The 26989-nt window shown below is 45.6% G+C and overlaps 1 protein-coding gene across 1 annotated transcript in view; it reads right to left on the bottom strand.

Annotated features, from left to right (window-relative positions):
• Nucleotides 1–26989, bottom strand: part of PPP2R3A (protein phosphatase 2 regulatory subunit B''alpha) — a 1303908-nt gene that overhangs the window by 1005101 nt on the left and 271818 nt on the right. The window contains exon 4 of the mRNA XM_078665893.1: nt 2635–2695. The gene's annotated coding sequence lies outside the window, so the exon portion shown is untranslated. The remainder of the gene's footprint in view (nt 1–2634; nt 2696–26989) is intronic.

Below are 26989 nucleotides of genomic sequence, written 5' to 3' on the forward strand. Positions count from 1 at the left end.
AGACTTCAAGCCAAAGGTGTGAAAAGGTGTAATGCTGAAATATGTGACTGCATAGGTCTTATCTAACTGTTCCTAACTATACAGTCTTTATACTCACAACCTGAATGGCGGGACCATAACAGACAGTACAAATGCAGAATCCAATTCGATCAGTTAAATTTCCTGGCTCAGCTTCTTGATAAGTATATGAGCCAGTCTTGGTGAGACCAGTCCAAGAGTGTCTCCAAAGTGCACTTAATGTGTAAGCATTCAAGAGAGGAGGTTCAGAAATAATAAATGCATTTTGGCAAATACTGAACTATGCTTAGCAACCACATCTGGACAGTCTCAACTGAACGGGATTTTCCTGCCCTTTTCTCTCCTTTACAACATACAGCACTGTCTTCAGATCCGATTGAAAAGTAAAAATTGTAGATTAGCCTCATGGAATGATATACCTTCAGTTAGCTTTCGTACAGAAGATATTGCTGAGGGGAAGGAAAAGGAGAATTAAAAGAAGGGCCAAGAAAACCTCATATTCCTTTTCCACAGGAATAGAATCATGTATTTCCCCCTTCTACTCCCTTGTTTCCTTTTGCCGAACAACCCTCCATTTAGCCTTCTTTGAAACCGTGGACAGAAGACAAAAAAGCCATGGTGAGAGGGCTGTAGAGAGAATGCTTTTTGAAACTCAGGCACTCCTGAGGGTATAGAGCAAAAGCTAGAGATCTTTCAATTATTTTTGGGCCTGATTACGAGTTTGGTGGCCCTACAGTGGCAGCGGTCCTCCACCGTCCGCTGGAGGACCCCCAAACCTGTGGTGCAACTGGCCGCAAGAACAGGAGTTAAATCATTGTCTGGTGTGCAGTACTGCAGAATTCTGCAAGGCGTATAGAAGAGCCTATAATGCAGAACACTGCAGTCATAAATGCCACATCGTCCACGTGGGGGTGCATATTCAGGGGGACACTACATGTGCCCCCTCGCATGCACCCCCTGGGCCAAATCCAGTAGGGGGCCCTGTTAAGGTCCCCTTTGTTGCCCTTCCGCCACCCTTTTCATGGTGGGATCACTGCCATGAAAAGGGCGTCAAAAATTAAACTCGTAATATGCTTGGCGGTACCGGCAGCGGCACTGCCACGATATTTCAGCCGGTTGCAGACCACCGGAGTAGCAGGATCCTTAATCCCGGCGTCTTGTAGTGGTACGACCCCCGCAGTCGGAATACTGTGGTCGGCCCCACAGTGTGGTGGTGGTCGGACCGCCACCACAGGTTTGGCTGTCCTGTGAACCACTGAACATGTAATCAGTCCCTATATGTTAAAAATACAGGATAAGGGTAAAAGTATGGGATGGGGTTAGAGGAAGGGTTAAGCTTAGAGTTAGTATAGGGATAGAGTAGGGTTATACGTAAAGTTGCGGGTAAGGATAAGAGTGTGGCTAAGGTTTAGCGTTTGGGAATTGGGTAGGGTTGCCACCTTTCAAAGGAAAAATATATCAACCATTTGTTCATGTTTTAAGGTTCTGCAAACACCTGGACATTATACTTAAATAGAACTTGAAATAAAAACGTCTCTTTTCATTTTTAGAATGGCCTTTCTGTATTTGTTTACTTTAATTATCAACCATGGTCATTGAGGCAGGCGTAGAAAATATTTTAAGTGGTTTCTTCTCATAATTACTGTTTTAAGTATGCGCTAATAAGGGGAAAATACTGGCTTTGGTGATTTTCCTAATGTTTGTTCCGGCTGAGTGGGACATTCAAATACTGGTCATGCCAGTAAAAAAGGTCAGGGAGGCAACCCTGGGCTTGTGACAAGGTAACAACTGGGTAGATAGGTAACAACTGGGTAGAGGGATTGTGCTGAGGTACAAGTCTCTTCTTACAAGTTGTAAATACATTGAGGAGTTATTGGTCATCAATGAAAATGTGACAAGATAACGTTTGCTAAAGTAGTCACAGGAGACTTAGTCAAATAGAGTCCTAGGATACACCCTCTGTGGTTTTGCAGTGAGATGGCAAAGCCTGGCAAAGCCTGGCATGGGGCTTGAAGGATATTCAATAACAGGAAAAGGATTTGGAAATGGTATATTTCGCTCCTTTTTCGGCAGCCTTCAATCAGAAGAAGACAATCAAAAAAGCATCACACCTCAAAAAGTCAGACTAGCCATTACAAAACTTCAACTCAAGAGATGAGTATGAATAACAAACGCCTCCAGCAGAACCTATGACATACAACTACGATTGAGGAAATGCTTAATATAAATTGCTGAATTTAAATTCCACAGGCCGCCTTCCGGCCTTTAGCCTACTTGGATGGTCCTATCGGAGAACTGACATACACCAACTGGGACGCAGAGGCATAGACCTACTGTCAACAGAACCTCAACAAGAGAAAACAAACCATAAATGTTTCAACTTCTGCCAACAGAACTTTGCCTGACCTCTTTGCAGTTCAATGCTTTCAACGTATTAACCACAACCGTACAGGGCATCCAAGTAACAAACGCGTGAGTTACTAGCATATAAAACATGTTGATAAATAATCATTTTACAAAGTCTCTTTGGAGGGTTATTTTAGTAGCTGTTATAAAAGTGCTGTGCTGCATGAACTCCCAGTGAAAAACTATAGGAATCGTCACATATTTACTAACCTCTTATTATGTTCTTATCCAAGATGTAATTAGATGATCACCTTCATGAATGTTGCTTCTGCTGCAAAACAAGAAAAACTAATTTTAATCTTGGAACTTTGAATTTAAAGTGCAAGTTTGGTCATGTAGTGTATTTGATAAATCAAGCAATGTCCACACAGAAAAAAAGTTGCTTGAATAAGATGCATTCTAGAAGTATAAGCTAGGTTTCAGATAAAGGTACAATTATAGCACCCACCAAAAGTTGATGCTCCTCACCCTGACCTTTCCCCTCATCGGCTACCAAAAGCCTCCAGCTGAATGCTCGCCCACTCACAATCCAACTTACATCAAACATGCCACAGAACCTTCATAACAAGGGTAAAGTACAGTGTATGACCACAAAAATCAGGCCATTACAGTATTCTGTCAAAATGCATTCTAAAGTCTTGCTATTTCTAATAAGCCTTATATCCACTAGTTACAGATGCACTGTATGAGTGCGCTGGAGGGCCGGTTTCTGCTTCGGCACACAAACCCAGAATAACTATGGGATAATTTCATTTTTCATTTCAATAACTTTATTCTATCTAGATTAGAATAATAGATCATTCAAGTATACGTAAATAACAGTAAATCTTCTTTCTTAATACAATACAAATTAATAAAAACTAGTGGATAAAAACGAGTGTTACAAAGTCTGACTCAGAGCCGCTTCGGGTTGACAGTATTAAAGTATAGAAAAGTCACAGGTTAATCTCAAAACTTTGTGCAAAATACGCAGTAGGATATCCAAGTAACATGCAACGCACACTCAATGAATATGTTAATTTATAAAAAACTAAAAATTAATAGAAGTAAAAACCATCCTTCGAATCGTATACCGATCATTAACAATTTATATGTATTCTACAAATTCATATGTAGTATCATGCCTAGTTCAGTTAAGTAGTTTCTTAATGTATTGGACGCTCAGTTAAAAAGATACTTTAAGATTTACACAATTGTCCATTTTAAACAAAATGCCTCCTTCGCTTGCAAGCCCAGAGAAATGAAGCTATGCAAATGCAGACATAGGGATCGTGAAGCTTCTTCAGAAAAAACAAGGCAATCAACAACCTGATGGATGATTCTCTTATTATCTATGGTGTCCCATTTAAGCTGATTGCCATTTTGCCTGGCTAAGATTGGCTCTAGTACAAGTGGTGGGGAAGTAGTCCTAATCCAGACAGCTCAAGAGATAATAATGCATGGTCACTAAAGTAGGATGGGATGATGTCGGTGTGGAGAATATTTAAACTGCAATTAGTAGAGGCAACTATGAAGTATATGGTAAAATAGGATTCGCCTCGAAAGAGTCGTTTCAAGACCTCCTCCAGCTGGAACTATTTTATTATAAACTTCTAAGTTCCTTGAGGCTAAAAGCCTGGTTACGGTGTTCCCATAATCGTGATGCATGAAATGCACCAATGGGTCTCCTTCCATATCTACCAAACCACAAACGATTCCCAGTGCAAAAGAACAAGGTTGGGCATTAAAATCCCCTAGCCATAAGATGTTAAAGTCCTTAAATGAGAGTGCCCTAATAAAAGTTGCCAGTACCTTTTTCAGTGAGTCCACAATCGACGCCATGCTCCCAGCAAAGTTATTTTTGTAATAATTTATCAATATCCAGGCTTGCTGGATAAAAAGTGGAAATAGGGGGAAGAGTGTTCAAAATTAATAATCTTAATAGCTAGAGTATTAGAAATTAAGGTTACCAGGCCCCCTTTGGCTCTGCCTGACAAGGAGGGCACTGCATGGGTTTGAAAGGTTCGGTAGCCATTGAAAAATATTGGCCCTAATGCCCAGGTTTCCAGGAAGCACATTATAGCTCAGTCCTGCCATATTGATGCCCACTTAACTCTGGCCATCTTGTATGCAAGACCTGCAACGTTCCATGTAGCCACTTGCACTCCTCGGTTTTGTTTGCCCATCTGGTCCTCAGGGGCCGGTAGTCCTGGATTAATTATTGGCAGGTTAGTACTGGTTAACTTGACAGTTTCTCCCCCTTCTTTGCTGTCAGCCTGTCCTCACTTGTCAATGCTACCAGGCTATTTAGTGGATCATTGAAACTAGGTGGAACACCAATTTCACCCCCTTGTTTAGTCCGTCACAGGACTCTAGGTCAAGCAGGGGAGCAAATTGGTTCTGTGACTAAAACCTCGACCTCAAGCTGGAGAAAATAGGAGGATGTCATGTTACCGGTAGAGGCAGACATTATGGGTCATTTGGTGCCTTCTAACTATGACAGCGAGAGAGTGGAGCAGGGCTGTAGAAATGTCCTAGAGGGGAGACAATGATCTGTGTATTGAGCGGGGGAGGGCGTTTGTACAGGCCCACAACAGGTTTCTTACCACATGGCGATTATTAAAATTAACAACACAGTTACCTCTTTTCATTGGGAGAGGGACCCACCCATCCAAGCCACCTAGCCATGATGATATGGATGTCCAGTCTGTTACCACACGGGCCATAACCTTTAATATGATTATTGAACCAATATAAAGCGTTTGCCATTAGCTGGTCTGTCGACTCCCTTTGGCCCATACTCCGTGGAGGTACGTTGACCAGGACCAGGACACATCGTAGGGCTGTTGGGGGGAGGTCTAATGTGTGCGTCTGGTTTTTGCCAGCTGGTGGAGGCACTAGACTCGAGATTGCCTCAGTTGCCGGCCTCTTGCTTAATCCTTTTATTTTAAGTTAGCCTGGGGTTCACGAGTGGGCAATACGGTTTTCCCCCGGGAGCTGTTACTTGCACAAGCCAGTGACAGGATCAAGGAGGTGGGAAGAGTGAGCTGGGGAATGTCAAGGGGACTGAACAGGTTGTGTAGATCACCGTCCTTTGGTCCTTGGCCTTCCTAATATGAACCCACGAATGCCCTGGGGCTTGTCCCAGAGCAGGAGGGTGGGCCATTCTCGAGGGTTACAAACAGGGCTACTGTTGACGAAGAGGTCTAATTTCTCCTCAATCTTCCCCAGTCTGGAGACTAACAGGTTAAGTAGCGTGAGGACCAGCTGTCCCAATTTTGCTATTGTGTTGTCGCATATCCCCACAGCAGAGTCTTTTTCCGTTGGGAGTGGAGGTCTTGGGCAGGTTTTTTCGCTCTTGACCCCCTCAAAGTTTTTGATTTCTGCTTCCCTCCAGGTTTTTTCTTCTTAGCCACTGGTTCAATTATGGACTCGTAAGACAAAGAGGACAGAGAGGAGTCCAGGTGTAGCGGCGCGGTCGCACTCAAAGGCAAGGAAGGAGGAGGGTTAGCGGCTGCAGCTGAGTCCACTTCCTCAATCCCTACTGGCTGTGAGGGTTGAGTGTATTGTAACAGAGGGCCGCTACTCCTTCCTTCCTCAAGGAGAAACGCCGCTCCATGAGCTCAATTTCCAAACCACTATGCTGATGCGCGTGAAGACATAAGAAAATGGAGGCAAACTACCAATTCAAAAGCATATCTCACGTGCTGGTAGTCAAGAAACCTTAATCGCAGAGCCTAGCAGTTTCATGAATAAGAGAGGTGTACCTGGGCTAAACTGTGGAATTGACTCCCTATAGTTAGGAGAGAGATGGTAAACCTCCATTCTTTCAATGAAAAGATCTTGCAGTAATGAAGAGGTGAGCCGTGGACGTCACTACTTGTACCAGTATGTATGGAACTTACGTTACCTATAGAAGGGTTTTTTTAAAGATTCTGTGGCACAAACGTCACCTGCATTAGTGCTCTAGCCAATAAGCAGCTCAGTACTATTCCATGAACAGCTTCCAAGCTGCTACGATGTGGCACATCACATGGCCTGCTAATCAATTTTGCTCCTAAAATCTTCTGTGTGGATGATCAAAATTACACATATTTTGTCTTTCCTCAAGTGAAAGGACAAGTAACATAACATTTACCTTTTAAGTATTTACCAATGTTTTGATGGAAACTAAATGAGAGCTATGGGAACTATGCATCTATAACTGCAATGCCTGCCTTGCTTCTTTGTATATTTCCCTCCCACAGGGCTTCTCAACACACAACAGTAGGCCAGGCATGTCACATTACTCCAAAGATGCACAGATATACTTAACCAAATACTTTGACATCAATTTGCCTGACCACAGTCAATGAAAACTTCCAGAACCTGAGTATAACCTACTGTCAACAGGAAACAAAAGCCCAAACCCTGGTATCTTCACGAGCACAACATTACTCCATGCAATATAGATAGCTAGGCGTTGCTACACCAACAGCAAATCTTTGACAAGTTGTATTTACATTTCATTCTGCTCCACAGTATACATTAGACACAAAATCCAACAATACCATGCACACAACACATTGTACAGGCATTTTCTACCTCAACACTACATCCATATTAAGTTCTATTCACAACAGAAAAGGGTACACATACGACACAACCTTTGATACAATCATGCGGACAAGGTGGCTCCAAAGCATGCAGTTTGTTAAGCATCTGCCATTGCAACAGCATACCCATAATAAGTTATATTTAGACCTGGCTTCACACAAGAGTCGGCTTAAGACAAAGCCCGTGGCACAGTCACGTGCACAACACAGGTACAAGCCATATAGTTTGTTAAACATTTGCTACATCCAAAACACATCTGTGTTCACCAATCAACATCATTCTAAAATAATGAACTTAAATGTAACACATGCACATACACACAAAACTGCATCAACTTTGCGTATTTGGAAAAGATACCTCCAAACTGGAGAGTCAGTCCAGGCTGAACGATGGACAACCAATTACCCTTCCAGCATAAAACAAACAACAAAGTCATTTTGCTCACACAACCCCAAAGAATAATTTCCAGCATAGATAACTAACAGGATCTAGCTCACCATTATCAAATACACTCAATTTCTAAACTAAACAATACATTGGTCTATTGTAAGACTGGCTGGCATTTTCTAATATGATACAGCCATAAACAATACAAAATATAACAAATAAATGGCAATATACCACTTATTGATAATGAAGAATATCACAACAATAAAGGGTGTTAGCATACCAGACATTTTAGTGATAGGCTATAAAAAACCCACAACACAACCCTACATACTAGTGAATACAAAAATATAAATATGCTTTCCTGCTTATCCTGGAGGGACCTTGTCCATCTATAGAAGATATACATTGTGAATATCTTACCTAAAGGTAACTTACACTTTGACCATGGCTTGTTATGAGATTTCTTTAAATTGATTTACACAATCTATCACTTGTGCTCCACTTGGTTTCCAAAGAGCAACTGGCCCAAGCAAAAAACTGCAGAAGCCATTTGTTATGAGTAGTAAGACTGTGAATTAGAAATCTTCTACCAGACCTAAATCGTTCACTGAATGTAATGCTTCATATAAGGGATTCACAAGAGAGCAACTGAGGTCCTGGTTCAGAGTTGGGAGGTAACAGAAAATGCTCAGATTTCTGGAGAAGGGTCCAATGGATGGAAATTCCCTTTTTTCCAAGAAATAATAAGGCAGAGTCATTCTGCAGGCATATTCTCCACCGAGGAAGAATCTTTCCACAAAGGATTTAACTGTGGGTCCCTCAGGGCTTAGGGCCTCACTGGCACTGCACCTGATGCGCTATTTATAGCTATGCCCCTGTCCGATCTCTAAACAAGGTCCTTGGTCTGTACTGGTCAATGGGGAGAATTAGCACGGTGAGCGGTTACATTTGTATGTAACTACCACTCTCTGATTGAAGGTTGAAATAAAAGCTGGTCACCCATTTGCCCTGCCTCATTAGGCAAAATGGATCTGAGAGAAGTGGAATGTGAGCACCTTTATCCCACTGAATATACTCAAACAGAAATAATATCCAAGTAACTATCAAAACATACTTGTGAGAGTATATGGCTAATATCAATCATGTTCAGCACATACATTCCATTAATGACTCCAGCACACCATAAAACACTTTCAGACAGCCTTTTCCAATCAACTTATTTATCTGTTTCAAAGGTGAAAAGTTGAACACTTCATTAGCCTGAGAAAAGTGTGCATTCCTAGTGTATGCTAAACTTCAGACATGACAGGCCAAACTCCCACTTTCCATTTCTCCACCTTCCATATCTTGGTGATGAAACGAGTGTTTGCTATCACAGTTCGTTCTTATTTGAGCAAGGGACCTGTGAAGTCCTGAAAAGCTTACAGATAAATCTGTAACATGAACTTATCCCCTGAGTGGTCCAGTACAAAGAATCATCACCTTAACAGGCCAGCAAATCATATTCAACTAGGCTTTGTATTTTATTTAAATTTGAAATAGTGTATATGTTTTATTACTCCTGGGGCCAATGTATAAAAAGCACATGCTCATATGAGGTTGTTTACATTTATGTGCAAACCAATAGCATTCTGCACAAATTAAGGCAAACAAGTCTCCAGGTAGCGCTACACTCTCACTGTGTGCCGCTGCATGGAAGAGGCGAAGGTGCACCTTCATGGACTAAGGGGTGTACGTATCGCTCAGTTAGTGTAGTCTGCAGGCACCTATAGTCATCCTGTGGCACCTTCTCAAAGGCAGGGTGCACATGTGCACATGTGCACATGGTGCAGTTGCACTGACAGTATGCACACCACAGTTTAAACATAAGAGCTGCCACCTCAAAAAGAACCTACAGACATTATGTTGCAACTAGAACACAAATTAGAATTAGGAAAAGATCTTTGCCAATAAGTTTTGTAAGAATGCATAAGGAAGTCCTTCTGGGTAAGCAAGGATGGGTACCCTATGTGGGCCTGCACAATATGGGAGTCGCACAAATGACCTTTCCAACCTCCAAACGACTGGACTGAACTCGACTCCACCGCACAGACCTTGTTGTGTGTGGAGACTATTAACACCTATCCAAGGCTTTAGAGGGACCTGCTTAAAAACTTACTTTTAGACACCTGTTCTAGTACTCTTCTAAAGATTTTGGGCACGTACGTGACAATTAGAGCAGATTAAAGCACATTGCGTCAGTGCTACCGGTCAAAACAAATTCACAATTTACAAAACATTAAGTTGGGTTGAGTGTCCTTTCCAACAAATTTCACTTACTTAGTGTATACATTTGTTAAAATATACTATATTTGCCCTTATTGAGGAGCGGACCAATGAACACCAAAGAAGCTGTGCGCATGCACACTGACCACCTTGTTCACGAGCTCCCGCCCAGTTTCACTTTCATAATAAAGCATGGCCTCCTAGGGATAATATCTTCATGGGAAGGCACTACATTCACCTGAAGGAAAGAGGTTGCAGATCACATATCAGGAGCTTCAGATGTGAGCCCAGGAGACCCGGATTCATGCCACAGTCTCAGGAAATCCATGTAAAAAACATTTGCATACAATACATTCAAAGGGAACTTGTTTGCTTTGCCTCTGTTTGGAGTCAGGGCCAGCAGCGAATTTGCAGAGTGCAGAGCAGTGCCCGGGCATCAAAACGCCCAGGGTCAGATCTGCTCACATAGGCGCCAGTGCCACCAATGGGAGTGGCAATGTCAAAAAGGTAAGAGGATTTTACGAACAGAAACTAACCAGAGTGTTGTCCTTTTCCAGTACTTCCAACCACATGCTGTCCCCACTCTTTCCCATGTCTGTCGTCCATCTTCTTTCTAGCTCTTCGATCTCTCCCATGGGAGTAGTAGAGCCATTTTCACAAAACAAACATGGGGCGGTGTAGGGCTTTTCTACCTGGATTTTGTGCTTTGCAAACACCTTTGTGTATTATGTTCCACATTTTATGCATGATTTGGGCACGTCCATACACACATTTTTGGCAATGGCATAAGGATAGCCTGCAGGATGAGTTGAAACTCGTCGCTCAAATGTGCAGCTCTCGGGCTCGAATCCTAGCCAGGGCCACCCAGCTTTCCTTTCACCCCAGGCCTGCAAATCGAGTACAGTTAAATAGGGTAAAAGTAACCATGTTACTTAGGGAGCTTAGCTATGCCAGAAGTGACGCATTACATGAATATTCAGTTTCTTTAGGCCCCCATGTGTGCACAAGTTTCATATTATCAGGCTTAGAGGTTTGGGTAAATGGCAGCTGTTGGTAATAGAGCCACTTCTATTAGGGAAGCTGTATATCTAGGAGCCATTTTACATTTCAGGATATTCATCATCCTTTTGCTTAACATGAGGGGCTTCTGAAGTGTGCCACTGGTTAATTCTAAAGCCCAACATTAATAATCTGCGTTTGGGTCAAAATTGAGCCGCTGATCGTGAAATTACTGCATGGCATATCTAGATGCCACGGACACTGATACCTGTAAAATATTTTTAATCACACAAGCAAAGTCTCATGTAGAGGCTGAATATTGCGCACTCCGTGATTTGCACAGTTTATCTTCCTATGTCTAAGCATTGGCGTAGTTTCACCATTTAAAATGATAGGCCATTTTCCCACTAGTTAATTTTAAAAACGTTTTCTTAGCAACTTTGGAACTGATCGGTGCTGACAATCTCTTTAAAAAACAGAAAGAACTTTAAAGGGGGCTTAAAAGAACTGATTTTAATGTGAGAACCCACATTTACAAACCACGCTAATGTAATTGTACTATTCACTGCCATTAAGGGCGGTTCGTGCAAGAAAGACTTCAGACCTTTGCACACTGCTAATATGTCACTGTAGAAAGGAGTTGTGAAAGCCAAGGGTAAAATAAGAGCCTGCCCTCACTCTCAACAAACTGCAGTGACTTCTCCATTCTGTCCTTGACACAAGACTTTGCATTCAAGAATATCCCTAATTAAAGGTTGATAGTAGAATGCGTTAGTTCAGCTTAGTTCATTTCACATTTATTGTGTGCTCACATATCCTCGATCTTTGCTCTATTTTTCAAAGAAACATTTCTATATCTGTCTAACTTTGAAATAAGGGCTACCTGACCCTTTCTTACATTCCAATTAAAAGGCTGCAATTACTGAAGGGACACAGCTTTCCTTTAAGAGCTCCTTTTTAGGTCAAAGCCTACCAGACATCCCAGCCGTCTGGTTTACTAATATCACCTTGGGGACATTTGGAAAGCTTCCCTTGGAATGCATTCCTCCCATTGCTGGACATTGGCTTTGTGGTTTGTAACTCACATTTGCTTGCTTTCTATTTGCTGGCTCGGTTTGTTTTAGGCTATCCAGTTGAGTTCACCCTTCTCGTAGAGCATACCCGGATTAGTGTTTTCTTCCACAGTGCTCCTTTTCTGTAAACAGGCCTGTAAATCTTGTCCTTATCTAGTCATATTTGCTGTGCATTCAACGACAGTGGTCAAATGTCAGGCTCTATCTTCTGAGGGAGCTTGGTATTTACTTTTCAGACATCAAAGTGAGATAATTTGTTAAGGAGTACATCTGACACTGCAGGAAGTTTCAGTCTTCTTTATAACCACCGACATGTAGCACATAGCAACGCTTAGCTCTTTTCTCTTCAAAAGTCAACTCTCAATTCCCCACCTACAGTTCTATTGTAACCATGATAGACTCAGGACTTCATATGGAACATATAAGTGCCATGGTTCTACACTGCAGTAAATTAGATTACAACGTATCTCCCTTTTAATGAAAACACAGGAATAAAGGTTATGTTCCAACATGAACTGAAAACTTGAGCATAATGGCAAAAAAATTAATTTAGCAAATCAAATAAATAACTGAAGTGCAAATTAATTTGCAATAGGGAAAATGAATGGCATATTGGAAAATAACACTTCTAATCTAAAAGCTTAAAATCTTCTACAACATAATTGACTAAGCTCTATATACAAATAAAAATGTAAAGCGGTCTTATAGATTTAAAGAGAAGACTTCACAGTAATCATGTTACACGTAATCTTTCAGGTGTCTAGGTCTCTTGCTGGGACGATGATTGCAGCGATTTCCACTTTGATTTGGACTACTGTCTTCCTTCAGCACCCTTTCCCAGATGCCCCCTCTAACTGTGGAAGAGCCCTGCTGGTCATCATCATTGTTATTTGTACTCACCAGCCCATTATCACCTGCTCTCACATACCCATCTTCATCATGTCTCACATGGCCACAGGCTCTCACATGCCCATCATTGCTTGTATCCTTGGCCAGGCGGGACATACGCCACACTCTCCTATCATCCACAACCACAACATTTATTTTCACTTGAATTATGGGTTTCAAACCCAGAAATGTAGATCTGCCCTTTGGTGATCAGACAGGCTTCTTTATAAAAAAAACACGTACCTCCCACCTTCCACTCACGAGCCCGCACCTTATGTCTGTCATCAAATTGTCTCTTGTATTTCTGCTTTATGGAGTTTGACAACCTGAGGATCCACCCTTTTGCATGTTTCTTGAAATCTAACCAGAATGGGTTAAGTTTACTCCCGGCCAAACTCCCTTTCAAACACTGAAAAGGAGATATCTTGGTTATCAAATTAGGAGTGTTCCGATGCGCCCAGAGTTTCTCCCAGAGCACCACCCTCAAAGAGACTCCGTTCTCCACTGCAATTTGAGCACTGGCTTTACCCATATGGTTCATGCTCTCCAATAGACCGTTGGCTTGGGGTGAATAAAGGGCAGTACAATAATGCTTAACAGCAAGATCATACAGAATCTAATTTCCAATGAGACAAGCTGTACCACATTGTCAGTTATGATGGTCTTGGGTACGTATCCTTCACATGCAAACACCTCACGTGAACACTTAATCATATACTTGGTCGTTACTGGGCTTACACAACTCGCTGTAACTCACTTCGAGGTATAGTCCAAAAGGACCAAAACAAACCTGTCTGACGCAGGCAATAATTCAAATGGGCCTACAATGTCCAACCCTAACTTGCTCCAAGGTACAGGTTGAACCTCAACAGGGGACAATGGAAGAGACCTGACAGATCTTGTCTCATCACTCCCAGCACACTGTAGGCAATCTTCAGCCACTCCTTCAACATGCCTATCCACACCAGGCCACTGATCACATTCCCTCACTCTGCACTTGGTCAGGCTTCTGCCAAGATGTCCCTCATGTGCCAGGTTGACAATTTTACTCCTTAAACTCAACAGTGCAGCCATGCATTCCCTGCAATACAAATATCTATCCAAAATGCATAACTCATCTCTAACTCTCCAGAATGACTTGACATCTTCATGGTTGTTCTTCTGATCAGACCATCCTGTAACCACAAACTGCATGACCGGCTTCCTCACACTATTACCCTCCGCCTCCAATAACCATTCGATCTTTTTTATGGCTATCTCTTGGACCTACATAATCTGATGATTTACTCAATGTTGCTCATATGCTCTTTATTTAATGGTAACCGGAACAAACAATCTGCTGGCACATTCCTGTCTCCGTGCAGATATTCCGACCGGTAGTTGTGCTCAATTAAACTTTCCATCCCCTTTAAATGTGCAGTGAGGTATTATCAACATTTCTGCATCCCAAAAATTCAATTAAAGGTTTATGGTCGATCCTCAAAACGAAAGGCAAGCCCCAAAGGAAAAACTTAAAATGGTGCACCATCCACAAACACGTCAAAGCCTCTGGCTCTATAACCAAGTACTTTTTCTCTGCACCGTTTAGTGAGCAAGAGGCATAGGCAACAACCCTTTCTTATCTGTCCATCACCTGAGACAACACTGCACCTAAGCCTCTCAGGCTCGCATCGTTTGCAAGACAGTCTTAGAGATGTCAAAATGTCCAAAAGTAGACATCTTGACTATAGATCACTGGACTATACCAAACACTTTTTCACAATCTTCTGACCAATCAAAATTAGCACCCTATTGAGAAGCAGTCTAATTGTATCATACTGGCAAAATATGGGATGAATTTTGCAAAGTATTCTGCGAGGCCCATGAACGATATAATAAGTTCTTTGTTGGCGGAGGTGGGTGCTTCTAGAATCGATTTGACTAACTTCTGCTTTGTAATTATTCCATTCCTAGAAATCATAAGTAGGAAACTGAACTGACTCCCTCTTGAGGGGGAGACGATTGACTCGGAGTCTCGCAAACACCTGCCTCCAAGCATGATCATGACTCTGTGAGTCCTTCCCATATACCAAGAAGTCTTCTTGAAAGAACATCACAGAATAAATTCCCTTGAGTACCGTCTTCATGAGCCGTTGAAAACAAGCCGTGTCTAGCCCAAACAGCAACCTTATAAATCTGAACGCTCCGAGAGGTGTCACAAAATATGTTAATGTTCTAGAGTCTTCATGCATCAGTACTGGATATGCGTCAGACAAATCAATAAAACTAAAACACATGCATTCTTGAGTTGGGCCAAGGCTTCTACTCTATTGGGAAGGGGTTAGTGATCCACCCACATTTTCTGATTAAGGTCCCTCAGGTCCACACACATCCTGATCTTGTTACCATTGTCCTTGGAGGCCAGAACAATCGGAGACAACCACTCAGAGAACTCCATTTCCTCAATTACCCCCAGGGCCAATAGTTTGTCCATCTCCTCTTATAAGGGTTTCAACATGAGGTTAGGCACCCTCCTCATTATGCTGACAACTGGTTTAGCACACTTTTAAAGATTATCTTGTGTTAAAAGCCTTTTAGAAGACCTAACTCTCCTCCCGCAAAACATTTTGTAACTCCCAAACTACACTTGAACATTCACCCTCGATGGCAACAAAAAGGTCCTTCTCTTTTGAGTTAGGATTGAGAGTGATACTCAGGTCTCTTTGGTGTCGCCTCACCAAAAGATTATCTCCAAGGTTGGCTACATAAACTTTGCAGAGCGTCTCTCTTCCCTTGAAGTTGATGCTCATGACAGCATACCTAATTGTATTATGTATTTATGCTCCCCCCCCAATAATCCTCTGGGTTGATATTGGGAGGTAATAACCTTATATCCTCCTTCCCATACACTGTTTCCCAATTTTTATCTCCAATGTGTGTAAACGGGGTCCCTGAATCCGCCAGTACAACCACACTCACTGGTCATTTCACACTCTGGCATTATAACTTGTCCCCCCATCAACATCTCCTTCAGCATTGTTAACACTTTGTATGGGAGAAAACACTTGCAAAATTACTTTTTGGGTACTCTTGTGCCTCAAATACTTCTGGTAGTTTGTTGTTTTCGCATACACAGGCATAATGTCCCTTTTTACCACAGCTTCAAAAGACTGCATTGCACACAAAACAATTAGGAATATTAGACAGATGGTTGGAGTCACCACACTTATAGCACTTCTATTTAGTGTCTTACTCTTGGACCTTGCCAAAACTAGTGTTTGTTGTTCTTTCCACTGTGGTGGGAAGTATGCTTCTCATCTCCTGAAACCAGCCAGTGGTGTGATCCATTCAGTCTATAATTTCCAAGGCTTCTTTCGAAGTAGGATTTTTGGACAAAAGTTTCTCTTGTAATCTGGTGTCATCGATGCAACGCACCAGTTGATCTTGTATAAGCAAATCTGATAGGTCACCAAACTTGTAAGTGCGCACAAAACGTTTTAGCTAGGTCACATAGTTGCCCACGTTTTCAGTTGTTGCTTGCACCATGAAAAAAAATGAATGCCGCTCCACGACAATGTTAAAGCGTGGGCCAAAGTGTTGCTCTAACGTCATAAGTGACATAGCAAAAACATCCCTAGCTTGACTCTTCTCATGCCCAATCGTGAGCTCATCAAGACTCTTGTATATATTCCATCTTTCAATGCCAAGGTTGTGCTGCAAAATTCCGTTTTCTCACTGATGAGAATTTCTCACCTCTTAATGCAATTAGGTAAGAGTCAAAGATTTTTTTCTACTTTATCCAAGGCAAGAGATGTTCTCCACAGTCCGATGAAAATTGCGACAGCTGAGACATAGTTGCTGCTGCCATACTGACCGGTACAGCAAGGAAAAATAAACCAAAATAACAGGAACAACAGATAAAAATAAAAACTGTGCAATAAATCGGCTAAAACAACAACTCAACAATATACAGACTTCAAAGTAAGAGGATTTGTTAAGGAGTACTTCTGACACTGCAGGAGGTTTCAGTCTTCTTTATTACCACCAACATGTAGCACACAGCAAAGCTTAGGTCTTTTTGTCTTCAAGAGTCAACTCTCAACTCCCCACTTACAGTTGTATTGTAAACATGGTAGACTCATGGTATCATATGGAACATAAACGTACCACGGTCCTACACTGCGGTAGATTAGATTAGATTCCAACAGGATGTATGAGACAATCTTTAATATTTTCAAAATAATTCAATACAAGAAGTGATTACACTTTCACACATTATCGTTTGTGCACTGTGTACTTTTATCAGTAAAACTCATGTATATCTGCGCAAAAAAAATGGTCTTTTCAATTGAAAATGTGTTGTTTGTAAAGGCAATACAATACCACACTAAACATACTACCCTTTACACCCTTTATGCCACTGCACTCAACACCACTGTACTCTACACCATTGCACTCTATGACACTCTATTCTACTTTGCAGCACTTTACTCTATGCCACTGCACTGTGCATCAATGCACTCTATACCAATGCACTGTACGCCACTTTACTCTGTAATACTGCACCCTCCGCCACTGAACTGTATGCCACTCACTTTGCACCTATCTACTCTATGCCACTCTGCAACACATTTTATGGGACTCTACTCTTCATAACTACACTCTATGCCACTCTACTGTGGAGCACTCCACTCTATGCCACTGTACTATACAACATGTCACTCTATCCCAATCTACTTTACTCTGCACCACTGCAGTCTACGCCACTGTATTCTACGACGCTGCACTCTACTCTGCACCACTGCATTTTATGCCACAGCATTGTACGACACTGCAGTCTAAGCCACTCTACCCTGCACCAATTCACTCTATGCCACTCTAATCTGCAACACTGTATACCAATTCACTCCACGCCACTATACTCCACTCTATGCCAGGACACTCTATGCCACTCTACACCACTCCAATCTGCTCTAATCCACAGCACTCCAATCTACAACATTATATAGCACTCTACAACACTCCACTGCACTCTAAGCCACACTACACCATGGCACTCCATGCCACTCTCCTGTATGCCACAAACCTTTAGAAATGCTGAACAGCAGCAATGCTGTTGTACAACATGGCTTAAACACATTGGCAAAGTCAATACCTCTGGCTTTGGCGAGACCGACTGACTTTCTCAATGCTTGCTTCATTCAACCCACTGGAATTACCAATTGACTATATTTACGTTATCAGTAATTTAAACACGGACCATTTCTTTGAGATTTCTATAGCAATGAGTAACATTAAGGCCTCTCTTTTAAACTCACGAAACACAACATATTGGCTCTGATACGACATGGGGTTACCTTCAAATCTCTGTGTCAACACCTTTTTATGTGTGGATCGGAATTCTCAGTAGCATCATAAACATCTCACCCTGCTTTTTAAAAAATAGATTTTGCCAGGTAAACAAGGGTTGCCTACCCTCTCCCAGGTAATCCAGAGGATCCATCAACAAGGTAGGTCTGCAAACGCAGTACCTTTTACAATATCTTTTTCATTGAGATAAGTAGGGACAATGCATCGGGTAAATGGCCAGTAACCTTCCAAAAACGATTCCTTTTCAATGCTGAAAGTAATGAAGAGTCTTAAATTCAACCACCTTTGGTGATGAAAAAAAAGAAAGAAAACACCTGACAGTTCATCAATAAGCCTCATGCTGCATTTGGATGGTACCAGTTTGGTACTCCAAATTACATATAAAATGTATAGATAATCACATACTTGACCTTGTGTCTTACTAAAAAGCAGCGACTATTAAATTAATTAAACTGCTAAGTGAAATGCTTTTGTGATAAGTCCTTTTTTATGTCATTGATTTTGATTTCAGACCTGGAGATCAGTCCAATTGCTTCTACGATTTCAACTCTTCTGAACCGTGGCACACCCAGTTCCTGAAGACTGCTGTCGATGCTAGTAAGGTCCCTAAATGCTTATTCTCATTGAGTCACCTCAATCAGTGTTATTGTTTAATGTCCTTTTGGAGGAATGTACCTTTGAAAGAAAGTCCACCTGGGTATCACAGCACTAGCAACATGATGATATAATGAGTGATGGTACAAGTAAAAGGGAAAGCACAGTAGTGAGTGATACAGAACAAATGAAGTATTTAAGCACAGTTTCTTGCACCCAGATACACAACACTACTTTGGACTAGTATTTGAACTCAACGGCAACACCACCATCAATCCATGTTGAATGCTGAAATGTCAGATTCCTGAGAAATACCAAAAAAGTGACTGGTGAAATGCATGAATTAATATCAGCCACTAGTAACTTCTTCCATCACATTCATTTTTAGGTCTCGCCTGTCGATGCGCATGCGCATCGAGCTTGCGAGCCTATTGCGGCTTAAACAGTCTTTAACCAAGTTGCAAGGAATCGTGGCGATTCCTTGCAGTGCCCGTGACTTTTAAGCTCAATGCGCATGTGCATTGAGCTTAAAAGCGCGTGCACATCAGTTCCCTCAGCCGCAATCGCCGTCTGTTCCCTCAGCCGCATTCCTCCGACACCTTTTGAAGTGAAGCTTAGCTTCACTTCAAAGGCCCCGGCTTCTTCACACCCACATGCCGCTCTCCCCGCTCCGCCCCCTCCCCTGCCCGCCGTGTGCATTTCTTTTCTCCTCTTTGCTCCTCCAGCAGTTCTCTGTCACCTTTCCTTCTCTCCTCCCTTGTTCTATTTAATGATTTCCTCTTTCCTGCTCAAGGTGAAAGTCTGATGACAAAAGGGCTGCTGGCTAAAAATGAGTGGTGCTGGCGGTCAATGCTTGTTATTTTTCTCATCTTGCTTGTGTTCTGTTAAACAAGAAAGTGTTGTGACCCTTAATTGCGGGCAGCTTCACAGCAAGTTGTGGGGAGCCTGGCTTGCAACAGTGTCCGAAGTGTCTCCATCTGCTGCTGGCCTGCGTGCTTCCCACAGGGGGCCGGGCTAATTTTTCAGTCAATTAGCAGAAGGTCTGCCTTTGTTCTGCAAGTGCATCCCTTTCGCTCCCTCCCCCAGGGCTCTTCTTACACCGCGGACACTGCATTCAGATGTTGTGCTTTCTTGAAAAAAGCATATCATATTTTATTTCTCGGCTGACCTCTGTGACATTGTTGGGCAAACGCTGTCTCGGGCAATCACGGAAACCTGCATTGAAAGTGCTCGGAGCGCATTTTGATTCCTTTGTGATGAGCAATAAAAACAACTTGGCTTGACGAGTGTGTTAGCCTGTTTGCCAGCTCGTTATCGTTTCTTTTTTTTTTTCTACATTTGGAAAGCAATAAAGCAAGATCGGCAAAAAGAAAATTATTTTGTTAATACCAGACACATTAATAAGGTCGGATGAGTACAAGAGCGACAACGAGGCAGCCATAAAACATTCTCGGGAACAAGTCATCTTTATATTGCTTTGAAATGAAGTGTGCAGGCTCATGAGTGAGGCGCTTTTGCAGCTTAATTCTTATTAGCAGAGCATGGCACCGGCCGTTGGTAAGCTTTAACAGTGCACGCCATTCAGAATGTATTCCAATCTTCTATTCAAACACAAGCTCAGGGATTCAGATGTTGTGCTTTCGCATCACACCCTCCCTCACTCACCCTTGCCCTCACTCACCCTCCCTCACCCTCACCCTCCCTCACCCTCACCCTCCCTCACCCTCACTCACCCTCACCCCCTCACCCTCACTCACCCTCACTCACCCTCACTCACCCTCACCCTCACTCACCCTCAATCACCCTCACCCTCACTCACCCTCATTCACCCTCACTCACCCTCACCCTCACTCACCCTCACTCACCATCACTCACCCTCAACCCCTCACCCTCACTCAGCCTCAACCCCTCACCCTCACTCACCCTCAACCACCCTCAACACCTCACCCTCACTCACACTCACTCACCCTCACTCACCTCCACCCTCACTCACACTCACTCACCCTCACCCTCACTCACCCTCACCCTCACTCACCCTCAATCACCCTCACCCTCACTCACCCTCAACCCCTCACCCTCACTCACCCTCACTCACCCTCACTCACCCTCACCCACCCTCACCCTCAATCACCCTCACCCTCACTCACCCTCACTCACCCTCACCCTCACTCACCCTCACTCACCCTCACCATCACTCACCCTCAACCCCTCACCCTCACTCAGCCTCAACCCCTCACCCTCACTCACCCTCAACCCCTCAACCACCCTCAACACCTCACCCTCACTCACCCTCACTCACACTCACTCACCCTCACTCACCCTCACCCTCACCCTCCCTCACCCTCACCCACCCTCACCCCCTCACCCTCACTCACCCTCACTCACACTCACCCTCACCCACCCTCACCCTCAATCACCCTCACTCACCCTCACCCTCACTCACCCTCACTCACCCTCACCCTCACCCTCCCTCACCCTCACCCTCACTCACCCTCACCCCCTCACCCTCACTCACCCTCACTCACACTCACCCTCACCCACCCTCACCCTCAATCACCCTCACTCACCCTCACCCTCACTCACCCTCACTCACCCTCACTCACCCTCACTCACCCTCACTCACCCTCACTCACCCTCACTCACCCTCACTCACCCTCACCATCACTCACCCTCAACCCCTCACCCTCACTCAGCCTCAACCCCTCACCCTCACTCACCCTCAACCACCCTCAACACCTCACCCTCACTCACCCTCACTCACACTCACTCACCCTCACTCACCTCCACCCTCACTCACACTCACTCACCCGTACCCTCACTCACCCTCAACCTCACTCACCCTCAATCACCCTCACCCTCACTCACCCTCAACCCCTCACCCTCACTCACCCTCACTCACCCTCACTCACCCTCACCCTCACTCACCCTCACTCACCCTCACCCACCCTCACTCACCCTCAATCACCCTCACCCTCACTCACCCTCACTCACCCTCACCCTCACTCACCCTCACTCACCCTCACCATCACTCACCCTCAACCCCTCACCCTCACTCAGCCTCAACCCCTCACCCTCACTCACCCTCAACCCCTCAACCACCCTCAACACCTCACCCTCACTCACCCTCACTCACACTCACTCACCCTCACTCACCCCCACCCTCACTCACACTCACTCACCCTCACTCACCCTCAGTCACCCTCACTCACCCTCAACCCCTCACCCTCACCCTCACTCACCCTCAACCCCTCACCCTCAATCACCCTCACCCTCACTCACCCTCAACCCCTCACCCTAACCCTCACTCACCCTCACCCTCACTCACCCTCACCCTCACTCACCCTCAATCACCCTCACTCACCCTCACTCACCCTCACTCACCCTCACCCTCACTCACCCTCACTCACCCTCACCATCACTCACCCTCAACCCCTCACCCTCACTCAGCCTCAACCCCTCACCCTCACTCACCCTCAACCCCTCAACCACCCTCAACACCTCACCCTCACTCACCCTCACTCACACTCACTCACCCTCACTCACCCTCACCCTCACTCACACTCACTCACCCTCACTCACCCTCACTCACCCTCACTCACCCTCACTCACCCTCAACCCCTCACCCTCACTCGCCCTCAATCACCCTCACCCTCACTCACCCTCAACCCCTCACCCTCAATCACCCTCACCCTCACTCACCCTCAACCCCTCACCCTAACCCTCACTCACCCTCACCCTCACTCACCCTCACTCACCCTCACTCACCCTCACCCTCACTCACCCTCAACCCCTCACCCTCACTCACCCTCACCCTCACTCAGCCTCACCCTCCCTCAACCCCTCACCCTCACTCACCCTCATCCCCTCAGCCTCCCCCTCACTCACCCTCAACCCCTCACCCTCAACACCTCACTCACCCTCACTCTCACTCACCCTCACTCTCACTCACCCTCAGTCACCCTCACTCACCCTCAACCCCTCAACCTCACTCGCCCTCAATGACCCTCACCCTCACTCACCCTCACCCTCACTCACCCTCAACCCCTCACCCTCAATCACCCTCACCCTCACTCACCCTCAACCCCTCACCCTCAGCCTCACTCACCCTCACCTTCACCCTCTCACCCTCAACCCTTCACCCTCACTCACCCTCAACCCCTCAACCACCCTCAACCCCTCACCCTCACTCACCCTCACTCACACTCACCCTCACTCACCCCCACCCTCACTCACACTCACTCACCCTCACTCACCCTCACCATCACTCACCCTCACCCTCACTCACCCTCACCATCACTCACCCTCAACCCCTCACCCTCACTCAGCCTCAACCCCTCACCCTCACTCACCCTCAACCCCTAAACCACCCTCAACACCTCACCCTCACTCACCCTCACTCACACTCACTCACCCTCACTCACCCCCACCCTCACTCACACTCACTCACCCTCACTCACCCTCAGTCACCCTCACTCACCCTCAACCCCTCACCCTCACCCTCACTCGCCCTCAATCACCCTCACCCTCACTCACCCTCACCCTCACTCACCCTCAACCCCTCACCCTCAATCACCCTCACCCTCACTCACCCTCAACCCCTCACCCTAACCCTCACTCACCCTCACCCTCACTCACCCTCACTCACCCTCACCCACCCTCACCCTCACTCACCCTCAATCACCCTCACTCACCCTCACTCACCCTCACTCACCCTCACCCTCACTCACCCTCACTCACCCTCACCATCACTCACCCTCAACCCCTCACCCTCACTCAGCCTCAACCCCTCACCCTCACTCACCCTCAACCCCTCAACCACCCTCAACACCTCACCCTCACTCACCCTCACTCACACTCACTCACCCCCACCCTCGCTCACCCTCACTCACCCTCACTCACCCTCACTCACCCTCACCCTCACTCACCCTCACTCACCCTCACCATCACTCACCCTCAACCCCTCACCCTCACTCAGCCTCAACCCCTCACCCTCACTCACCCTCAACCCCTCACCCTCACTCACCCTCAACCCCTCACCCTCACTCGCCCTCAATCACCCTCACCCTCACTCACCCTCACTCACCCTCAACCCCTCACCCTCAATCACCCTCACCCTCACTCACCCTCAACCCCTCACCCTAACCCTCACTCACCCTCACCCTCACTCACCCTCACTCACCCTCACCCTCACTCACCCTCAACCCCTCACCCTCACTCACCCTCACCCTCACTCAGCCTCACCCTCCCTCAACCCCTCACCCTCACTCACCCTCATCCCCTCAGCCTCCCCCTCACTCACCCTCAACCCCTCACCCTCAACACCTCACTCACCCTCACTCTCACTCACCCTCACTCTCACTCACCCTCAGTCACCCTCACTCACCCTCAACCCCTCAACCTCACTCGCCCTCAATGACCCTCACCCTCACTCACCCTCACCCTCACTCGCCCTCAACCCCTCACCCACCCTCACCCTCACTCACCCTCAACCCCTCACCCTCAGCCTCACTCACCCTCACCTTCACCCTCTCACCCTCAACCCTTCACCCTCACTCACCCTCAACCCCTCAACCACCCTCAACCCCTCACCCTCACTCACCCTCACTCACACTCACTCACCCTCACTCACCCCCACCCTCACTCACACTCACTCACCCTCACTCACCCTCACTCACCCTCACCCTCCCTCACCCACACTCACCCTCACCCTCACTCACCCTCAACACCTCACCCTCACTCACCCTCAACCCCTCACCCTCACTCAGCCTCAACCCCTTACCCTCAATCACCCTCACCCTCACTCAGCCTCAACCCCTCACCCTCACTCACCCTCAACCCCTCACCCTCACTCACCCTCAACCCCTCACTCACCCTCACTCAGCCTCACCCTCACTCACCCTCACTCACCCTCACCCTCACTCACCGTCACTCACCCTCACCCACCCTCACCCTCACCCTCACCCTCACTCACCCTCAACGCCTCACCTTCACTCACTCTCAACGCCTCACCCTCACTTACCCTCAACACCTCACCCTCACCCTCACTCACCCTCAACCGTTCACCCTCAACACCTCACTCACCCTCACTCTCACTCACCCTCACTTACCCTCAACCCCTCAGCCTCACCCTCACTCACCCTCACCCTAACTCACCCTCAACCCCTCACCCTCACTCACCCTCACCCTCACTCACCCTCACCCTCACTCACCCTCAACTCCTCACCCTCACTCACCCTCAACACCTCAGCCTCACCCTCACTCACCCTCAACCCCTCACCCTCAACCCCTCACCCTCACTCACCCTCACCCTCACTCACCCTCAACCCCTCACCCTCAACACCTCACCCTCAACCCTTCACCCTCACTCACCCTCACAACACATATTGTGTTACAATAGGTGTCACATTTGCGGAAGATAAAACTATCTAGAGATGTAGCATAACGACAAGAGCTGCCATATAAGTCACGTAAATACAAAACATGTTGCATTCCAAATGCTATAGGTGTCACATTTGCAAATGTTATAACTATTGGCTTTGTAAATGACAAAGCCATCAATATAGCTATTTTAACAACGCAAAAATAAATAAATTATGTCATTTACAAGACCAATAACTAGAACTTTTCTAATGCGAGACCTATTGCATTCCAACCCCACTTATCCACGCAACGCCACTCACACACGCAACGCCACTCACACACGCAACGCCACTCACACACGCAACGCCACTCACACACGCTACGCCACTCACACACGCAACGCCACTCACACACGCAACGCCACTCACACACGCAACGCCACTCACACACGCAACGCCACTCACACACGCCACTCATCCACGCAACGCCACTCATCCACGCAACGCCACTCATCCACGCAACACCACTCATCCATTTGCAAAACGAAAAATGTGTAACTATTCTATTGCGAGACCTATTGCATTTTCAATGCTTGTTTTAAGAGAAGCCCTGTGTGCAATCATGATGTCCAGGTCCAGGTCCAGTGCTCACTGTAACATAGGACTCAAGAGCTGCACCACATTCATATGATCTAACAAGGTTGAAACCAGCCGAGGTTTAGTTTTGTTCCTGTACAGAGAAGACACAGCCTGGAGGTATGGCTCGACTGTTCCTACTGGAGCAAGACTAAGGATCTGTTCCTGTCTGAAAAAACTGATGCAATGGAATCTGGGCCAACCCGAACAAGGGTAATGTGCTCATTATGCCACAGGACTCAAGCTATAGCTCTGCGACAAAGCCTAAGTAGCCCAGAATTGGTATGAGCTTGCTTGTGTTCCTATTTTGGGGCATCTGGCCTGGACGTTTGGGCTGGACGTTTCCTATTACCGCAGGACCAAGTCTAATTTCAATAAGATTGGTCCCTGTGAGCAGTGGTACAATGAATACGTGAAAGAACTGGAATGTGTCCCAGAATGATTTCCAGTGGCACGGATTAATTAAAATATTCATCCTACTATGTTATTTTGTACTTTCTCAGGGTAATTCTTCACAGCACAATGTAGGTGTTATATCGGAAGATATGTTTTGGGATGCCATTACCTCCCTCAATAACTTCCACATCATGCATTTATGCAGATTTAGATGGACTGACTGTATTGTATAGTTAAGTAGATAAGGATAAGTGTGCAGGTTGTCTGACCCGACAAAGTGAATCGACATTCGCAGACATTCATGTGCGCTCTACCTGTGTACATGATGTGTAAGACATGTGTCACAATAGAGTTATTTTTTCTATGTGTACTTGGTATACTAGTTTCAAAGAGGTGGGGAATTTCCTCTGGTAATTCCAAATGGTCGGATTGGCCTATACGCCCATTTAGTGTGTGGACCAGTTTCAAGGTAGTGTCTTGGTTGGTATTGTGGCTGTGTACTGGTCAGTTTAGTGGCCCTGTGTGGGTCGGTTTTGTGGTGCAGTGAGGTGGGACGGTTTTGTAGCGGTGTGTGAGCTTGTGCAGTCTATAAACATATTTAAATAAAGACCTGGCGGCAGTAGCAAGCAGCACTTTGCCGGCACTGGATGCTGTCTCCTCGAATGCAGTGCCTCTGGACTATTTGCACTTTTTGGGTAGACGAGCAGGGCTATAATCAATATTTGTATCATTATGATAGGGAAAGAACATAATGAATTTGACAGACGCAATTCTCAAATATAACCAGTCACATTACCCACAGCAAGCACAAATTCCTGCCTCATTTCTAAGGAGACCCTTGAGGTACCACGTTAAATTCACCAGCTACCCTACCCTCTACCCTCTGAACTGGGGTGGCAGAGTGGGCTAAAGAACGGTGATGGATTAAACCCAGATCTTTTGACTGGGTGTGAGTGTTTGATTGATTCAGATGCTCCGTCCATCACCACCCCCTTTTGTACCGCTTTTGGCCGCCATAAGTGTGGCAGGGTATGCTCAGAC

Source organism: Lissotriton helveticus, chromosome 11 (assembly GCF_964261635.1).
Source record: "Lissotriton helveticus chromosome 11, aLisHel1.1, whole genome shotgun sequence".
Classification (NCBI taxonomy): Eukaryota; Metazoa; Chordata; class Amphibia; order Caudata; family Salamandridae; genus Lissotriton; species Lissotriton helveticus.